At 52.0% G+C, this 7,684-nt stretch overlaps 1 long non-coding RNA gene across 1 annotated transcript; it reads right to left on the bottom strand.

Moving 5' to 3' along the window:
• Nucleotides 1–5,134: 5,134 nt before the first annotated feature.
• LOC114011433 (uncharacterized) lies at nt 5,135–6,531 on the bottom strand. Its single transcript, XR_003553317.2, has 2 exons — nt 6,037–6,531; nt 5,135–5,942 (listed from the first exon to the last, which is right to left on the bottom strand). It is a non-coding gene; the product is annotated as an uncharacterized LOC114011433 (long non-coding RNA).
• Between the last annotated feature and the right edge of the window lie 1,153 nt (nt 6,532–7,684).

The raw sequence follows: 7,684 nt of genomic DNA, 5'->3' as shown, positions 1-7,684 counted from the left end.
CTGACAAGCGCTGAGGGGTCTGGAATGAAGACCTGGCCAGTCGGCGTTAGGGAGTCCCAGCAGTGTTGTTGGGAAGAGCCCCTGGACGCTGCCCCTTGGCTTTTCTTCCTTTATGTGCTGTCAAATGCTGCTGTCTACCGAAAAAAACCCACCCACACACACCAATCTGCAAGCTACTAGTGCAAATATTTTAATTTTGACTAGAAATCAAATAAAAATCTACTTAGCTTTTTGATAAAATCCATTTAGCTTTTTGGTCTCTTGGGGAATGCATTTTGCTTCCTTTTTTCTATCACTCTTACCTCTTTTTTTCTGGTTTTTTCCCTTCTCTCCTTGCTGCCCCCCTGGATCATGGGGCAGTGGGGGGACATGAACCACGCTCCCAGCCCTGTGCCCAAGCTGCAGGCTCTGCTGCCACTGCTCGCCTGAGAGGCCTCTGGCTTCTTCAAGCCTGTTTGATGAGTGATAATAAAAATAAAGCATATTGGTGCTTGAAATGAAAACTGTCTCGTACCATGTCAGCTGCAGAAATGCTGGACCTTCTGCAGGGAAATGGAAGAGGGCACCCACCCGAGAGCCAGCGGGCAGCAGTGCCAGGACCGAGCCCCCGACGGAGCTGCCGTGGGATGGCCACCACGCCGTGGGGTGAGCTAGGACCCCCGGGGACACCCCCCACCCCAGACACCCCCAGAGGAGAATCTCTTCTTGGAGAGCCCTGGTGGGAACATCTGCCCGTGGCTTCTGTGGATGCTCTCGAAGAGGGAGAGGAGCAGACACATGGTAACTGGCAACCGGCCCAATGAGGGAGGAGGGGGAGGAATTAACTCTCATTTAAGTCCACTTTTGTTGTAAATAAACTATAATCACTTCAAACCTTTTGCTTAATCAGAAAAGGATGTTGAACATTAAGCAAACAGTCGGCAGGCTTGTCTTACTGCTGGATTAGAGATATTAAATGCCAGCAATACTTGCTTTTTTTAATCTGTCCTGCAGCTGCATTATTAAAACAAACACATTTGCAGACCTGCAAAAAACCTAAATGAAAACAAAAGATGAGATTGAAGCTTTCCCAAGGGCAATATCTGAAACCTGGACAATTTTAAAATGTACGTTTAGTCTTCATCTTTGAACCAAATAATGGAGGGAAATGACACATAATAAAATTAACCACTGGAATTAGCAGCATATTCTCTGGCAGAGCCACGTTAAAATCTAGTAACCTCTCCCTGCGGAGACGGCACCTCCGGAGCCCATGTGCTGCTCCCCATCGGCACGGCCGGGGGCTCCTTCTGCAGCCCCTTTTTTCTGTTAGAGAACACAAACAGCCTTTGGTCTGACAAGGATGTAACTTTTTTTGCAGTAACTGGTGTTTTTTTCTTGAAGTTCCAGCTTCTGGACTCCAGCAAATGAGCCCAGAGAGAGACTCTGGCAGGAGTTCATGAACATCTCACCTTTATTTGAAAAAATGAAGGTTTCAAGCTTCTTTGGTGGCAGAGCAAAGCTTGAACACGTGATGCTTAAAAGCCCAGCTGGCACTGGAGAGAAGCACATATTCATCATTTTTCAGGCCACTCGCGCTGGCCAGGGAGCAGCAGCTGAGCCCCCAGAGCTTCGAGAAGTCATGGAAAGAGCTGAAGTGACCGGGCCAGTGTCTTCTGGGGCATGAAACTGCTTTCCCAAATCACCCCCCCCAAAATACTGTAGATGCTCCAAAATACCGGGAGGACACAGGGAGGGGCACAGCCCCGGCACAGGGGAGATGGCACAGCTGGTGCATCGTGGACAGATCCCAGAGCCCAGCACAGCCAGCAACTGCCCGAGCCGGGACCTGGCACCAGGGAGGCACCAAGGACGAGTCGAGGACGAGTTGTCACCCTGCAAGGGCAGGGAGCAGAGCAGGGTCCTGCCCTCGGACAGGGGTGCAAGTCGGCCCCTCCTCGCCCGGCTGGAGTTACGCAGCCTCTGCCACCCTTCCCGCAGCTTGGGCATCCTTTGTTCCTCCTTCCAGCCCCGGGGACAATAAAACCAGATTTTAAAGGAACCAGAGGAAAATGCCAGCTCTGTGGGGCTGGGGAGGCTGGGATGTGCAGCTGTCTCAGGACGGCAGAGTTAAAGTGAGCATCCCTTGCTGACAGGGATGCCAGCCAGCAATTTATTTTCCACATTAATTTTGATTATGAGTTCTTATATGGTTGCAGAGTCCAATTTTCACAAGGGAAATTTCCCCCCTACACACACAGGACAAAGTCAGACTGACCTAAAGTTCTTCTTTCCTGAATTTCTTGTGGAATCTTGGCTGCATACAAGTTGTCTCAAATGCAATTACACTGTCATAAATAATTTTCCACCTCTTTTTTCTGTCTCAACCATCCTGCTCCCCTGCGGTCAGTGGAAATTTCCCCCTTTTATTAGGTTAGACTTGTTGGCACTGAAAAGAACTCTGCACTCATGGCATCATTGTCTGCACTGAGCCAAATCCTCAGAGATCTCCCTCCCGCTAACACAAAAGCTGGGGCCAGGGCTGGATAACGAAGCCTGTAGTTGGGTGACGAGCTGCCACCCTTCCACGAGCCCGTGGTCTTCGTGCCCTGACTCGGGAAACACCCAGCCGAGTATCATTGACTTCAAGCAGCAGCAGGAACCTCAGGGAGCTCGGGAGCTGGAGCATCAGCTCTGCCAGGGCGAGGAGGTGCGGGTTAAAGGTCCTGCTTCAAGGCAGGTATGTGCTAGAAATGCTTGCCGCAGCCAGACATTAGTGAAGGTTATTACACACGCATTTCTCAAAGTTTTGGCCAAAATACACCATTTTCTAGCGCCTGCTCAGCTCCTGAGCCGCTCCCTGTGCTTTCCTCATGGCAGAGCCGGGTGTATGTGGCCGAGTCCTTCCAGACAAAGGGCTCGGCAATGTGACTAACATCTGCCACATGTGGACACGTCCCTCTGCTATTGAGTACTCGGCTGTGCTCTTTTTTACTGTGCCTTTCATATGAGCTGCATCCCCAAACCACTTCACAGAGCAGACTAATTAAAATCAGGGGTACAAAGCCATGCGGGGAGAAAAAGTTCTCTTTAAGCCATCCAGAGAGTGGGGGGGTCACGTTCAGCCCCCGGGCTGCTCTGCAGGGTGAGGGGCAGATCCCTCCCTGGGCTCAGTCACACCCAGGCCAAGTCTGGGCAGATTTCATTAATTCAGCTCCTTCAAGGGCTGGTAAACAATTTTCAAGGGTCATTAGAAGTATTATTGGTCCTAAGAGCCCCGTGTTGCTGTTAGGACCCGCGCAGCCCGCGGCAGAGCGGGACAGCCACGGCAGGGACAGTGGGAGGGCACGGCTGCCCCTTGGTTTATCCCTCAGGAGCCGCCCAGCTCCTCCACACCTGCGAACACGAGGACGCTGCCCATGCCACTGACCGAAGGAGCCAGCGTCCCCAGCCCTCGCACACCGCGCCGGGTGCCTGCCGGCAGAGCAGAGGACACGAGCAGGGCGTCTCAGGCCACAGATCTGGTTTTGCAATGTTGCAGTAAAGCCTCAGTTGGATGCATCTTCTGCAGTGAGGAGTTTGTTTCTTGACACTTACTTCACTGTCCAGAGGTGGGACCGTCTCGCTCCATCCTTACGTGGGTCCTGGTTTCCGTCCGAACGAGGAGCACTCATCCTCTTCCCGTGACTGCGTGTTTTGAATTAAGTCATATTGGAGACATTCAGGAAAGTGTGAAGTAATTTTTATTTAGAGGATGAAAAAGCGTGGGGGAAATAGAAGATGATTTGGTGAAACGGCGCTGTCCAATATTAGTAACTGATTAACAGGAAAATATAGAGGAGTCTGCAACCATGAGCCATGCGAGAGCGCTGCCAGGACTGCGAGCCACATTACTCAGTAAGTGGAAAGTCCAGGTAAAGCCCATCCCCTGGCTACACATGTGGTAGTGATTTGGGCAGATCCTCTGTCAAAGCAGCTGACATCATGGCGAGAGGTATTTACAGCCGACAAGGAGAGCTCAGCGCGGACCTTGGCCCCCCTCCCCCCCCCCCCCCCCCTTTTTTTTTTTTTTGTTTTATTCTGAGCTGTTATTATAAAGTATTATTTATGAAGTGGTGAGAGCATGAGCAGCACAGCCCTGCCAAACTTAAAGCACTTTTCATTTAACAGAATGAAAATTATTTTAACATGAGTATCTGAAGGAAAGATCCGCGGATTCTGGACAGCTTTATAGAGGCAGGCTATAAATTCTGAGTGCACAGACATATTTTCTTCACCAATAGGCTTCTCTTCACCTCTGAAAGTTTATTTTCAATAAACACAAGCTAACCCTCCGATAGTTTCCAGAGGAGGATGTTAGCAGCTATTACTGTATCTAATCAACCGTGATCCGTGGATCGTTCCAGCGAGCCACTTAGAGACATGTTTTCGTGCCGTCCCAGCACTGTGCTGTTGCACAAGCTTCCCCTCCAGCTGCCGGGGTCAGGGGAGCATCGCTACGGGCTCATCCATCCCTGACCTGATCCGAGGCCACCGCAGCAGCAGGGCTCGCTCTGCTGACATCCCTGAGCTTTCCGTTAAGCTGCAACAGGACAAATCTCTCTCTGGTGCACCCACTTAACTCCTCTGACAAGGGTCAAGCTCCGAGTCCATGGGAATGGGCCAGCCCAGGCTGTGAGTGGAGCCTTCGCCCATCCCGAGCTCCAGCAGCACCAGCAGCACGGGCCCCAGCTCCCACGCCAGGGAGGGCTGCTCGAAGAGGGAAGGGTGACGCACCCCCTGCTCCCTTCCCCTCCCACGCTGTCACTCTGCTGCGGCCACCTTTGGCAGCGGTGGGCTGCTTGCCCCCACCCCAGGCGTGGAGCACCCCCTGCAGAGAGCAACCACTTGTGCCTCGGGCGATTTGGGAACGCACTTGAACCCTGCCCTGCCAGGAGCCTTCTCCTTGTCTGGACGTTGCATCCACGTGAGCACAGGCGGTAAAACATCATCTGCGTGCAGCTGATGCCAGAGGCACCCTGCTCATCTGTTTATTCAGGAAGACATTTTCCTCTTTTCCAGTCTCCTTCTCTCCTGCTCTTTATCCCTGTGATTGCTGGGGATGCGTGGCAGTGAGGGGGGTGCCCTGGTGAAGTGACGTGCCACATGCTGCTGGGGGAGTGGAGTGATGCTCCAGGCTGGACTGGGCCAGCTGGAGGGGATCAGGAGGCAGAGGAACCCAGCAAGGGGGTCCCAGTGCCAAACCTGGATGATAAACCCTGTGGATGAAAACCCACCAGAGCCCCCACTGCTCCCGTCCTGCCACCCGCCACAGCACACTCCTCGCCAGGACCCAAAGGCAGTGGAAACACACGGTGGTTTTCAAACGTGCAATTGGGTGTTTTCCACTCCCAAAAACCAGCGATCAGTTACGGGCCGGTGGGGCTGTGAGGCTCTGGCCCGCGCTTGGGTTCATTTTGTGTAGGGATGGAGACCCAGGGTTTCAGGTGATCTCTGGTTCTCGCCCTCAGAGGTTACCTGCTGACACTGGGTTGTTTTGCTTTGCTTCCTTGTCTGGGCCAAACGCAGCCAGCGGGGTATTTATATTTCTTTCTCACATAGCTTAGAACGCCAATTGCTGTCATATTATTTTTGTTTGGGATTTCATGTCAGTTCAGTATGCTACTGAAATGTATCCTCCCCACAGACGAAGGCTGTTGGGAAACCACAGGCTTTGTGAAATTCAAAATTGGTAAGCAACAGAATTATGAAACCACAGGAAATGAAATGAGCAATTCCTGCAATTCTTGCTTTTTCCCCTCAACTCCTCCATTGCTTTTAGAAAAATGTGCATTAAATAGGGTGTTAGCAAATGCTTCCTGTCCTCCAGTAAGGTTCCTGGCTTTCCCAGTGTGGAGTGGGTGCTGAGAAGGATGGAGGGGAAGAGCTGTAGAGGGTAACGCTGATTCATAGACACCACAAAGCTGGGAGTGAAAAAAAAACAAACATCAGGATCAGTGGGAAGAGGATGACAGGAGACCCCCACAATGACAATAGGCAGTGACATCTGTGACCCACCCGCACACAAGATGTACAGCGATGGCAGTCCAGTGGCTTGGAGAGTGGCGGCTCCGTCTTTGCTCCTCTCGATGTTTTATGGGTTGATACTTCATCTTGCTGTTTGCACCACCACAGCGGGATGGCTCAGTGCCGTTGCCGCTCCTCTTGTCTCCATCTCACACCAGGCTGTGGGACTGCCCAACCAGTGTGGGTGATGCCAGCCCCGTGCCTGGCACCGGGCAAGCCCCGTGACCACTCCGTCAGATGGGGTGTTGGTCCTTCCCAACCTCACGGGGAGGAAGTTACTGGTTTGGGGCACGTTAACTGCCGCAGCGTGACTCAGAGCAGATGCAGCACGGCTCACAACACACCTCCTCGCTGTGTCAAGCCTGGTCCCATGATGTAGAGCCTTGGTGTCCTTCATCCTCTCTCAACTTCTTGTTGCAAGTGTAATTACAGATTAAGTGGCAAACTGGCTGATGTGATTCTGACTATGGTTGCGCTTCTCTACTGCAATTTGGTTTGCATTTCGCTGTTGACATGTTTATGGGGTGATGATGCTGGGGCAACGGCCCCTGTGGGTAAGTGAGAGACATCAGCATTTTTTCCCCTGTTTGAAGAACACACTAGTTGCACAAATAGCCAGAAGCTGGAAGTTGTGGTACAACTAAATCCAGGATTCCATAATGCTCCGAGGCATGATTCGCACTGCTTCACAAAAGTAGCGACCATGGCAGCCCCAGACCTTTAATTCGCATCACCAGGTTGCAGCTCTAGCCTGGAGTTGGAAAGGCAGGCCAATGCCCTGCAAGCGAGCAAATCGGCAGGGTGCTGCCTGCAGCTGTTCTTACACTTTGTCTTGCTTTTGGAAAGGGAGAAGGTGATGTTGGGGTCTGTGGACTGCAAACATCTGCACGTCTTCTCCAGATGCAGGGGTTTGCAGAGGGGCCGAGAGGTTGCTGGTGTTCGAGCTGCAGCATGCTATTTGCTGGTTTATCCTTCCAGGGCAGATTTACTGCATTTCTCATGAATGACTTCAGCCATAGCGTGTCACGGTGACTGCACAACACGGAGGATGAGACAGGCTCTCCGTTAGCCCAGAGCAATGTCTTTGGAGAGGGTGGCAGAGCACTGCCATGCTAGTCAACGCTATCTCCCTGGGATGAAATGGGAGCGGCAGTGAGCCCTGCTCCACAGATTCCTCCAATCCTTTATCGCATGGCTCGGCGAGGGCCAGCTACCTTGGGGAACGTGCTTTGCCACCCGGGAGATGGCCACAGCCCGCAGAGAGCGAAGCGGCAGCTCCCGAGCCGTCAGCAGCGTGGTGGGGAGAGCAGCTGCCTCTGTGCATCGTGCACTGCTGGCTCCAGCACGATGTCCTGGTGCCTCAGATGAGCTGTGAGTCTCCAGGATTTCCCCAAGAAATGTCAAGGGACAGTGCAGAAAATGATGCTTTTCAATAACAAGGAAATATTCCATGAATGAAACCAGATCTGTTTATTTTGAGTTCGCTGTTGCAAATCATTGCAAAGAGAACCCAGTCCTACAGAATGGATCCAATGTGGATGTGAACCACATGAGGTGCAGGTTTGATCCAGCACAGAAACATTTTGAATTCGCTTTTTTTAATCTAATTTCTTATTGAAACAATGTGGTTTGCATGAAG

Source organism: Falco peregrinus, chromosome 3, assembly GCF_023634155.1.
Source record: "Falco peregrinus isolate bFalPer1 chromosome 3, bFalPer1.pri, whole genome shotgun sequence".
NCBI classification, from domain to species: Eukaryota; Metazoa; Chordata; class Aves; order Falconiformes; family Falconidae; genus Falco; species Falco peregrinus.
This window is presented reverse-complemented; position numbering and strand designations above follow the sequence as displayed.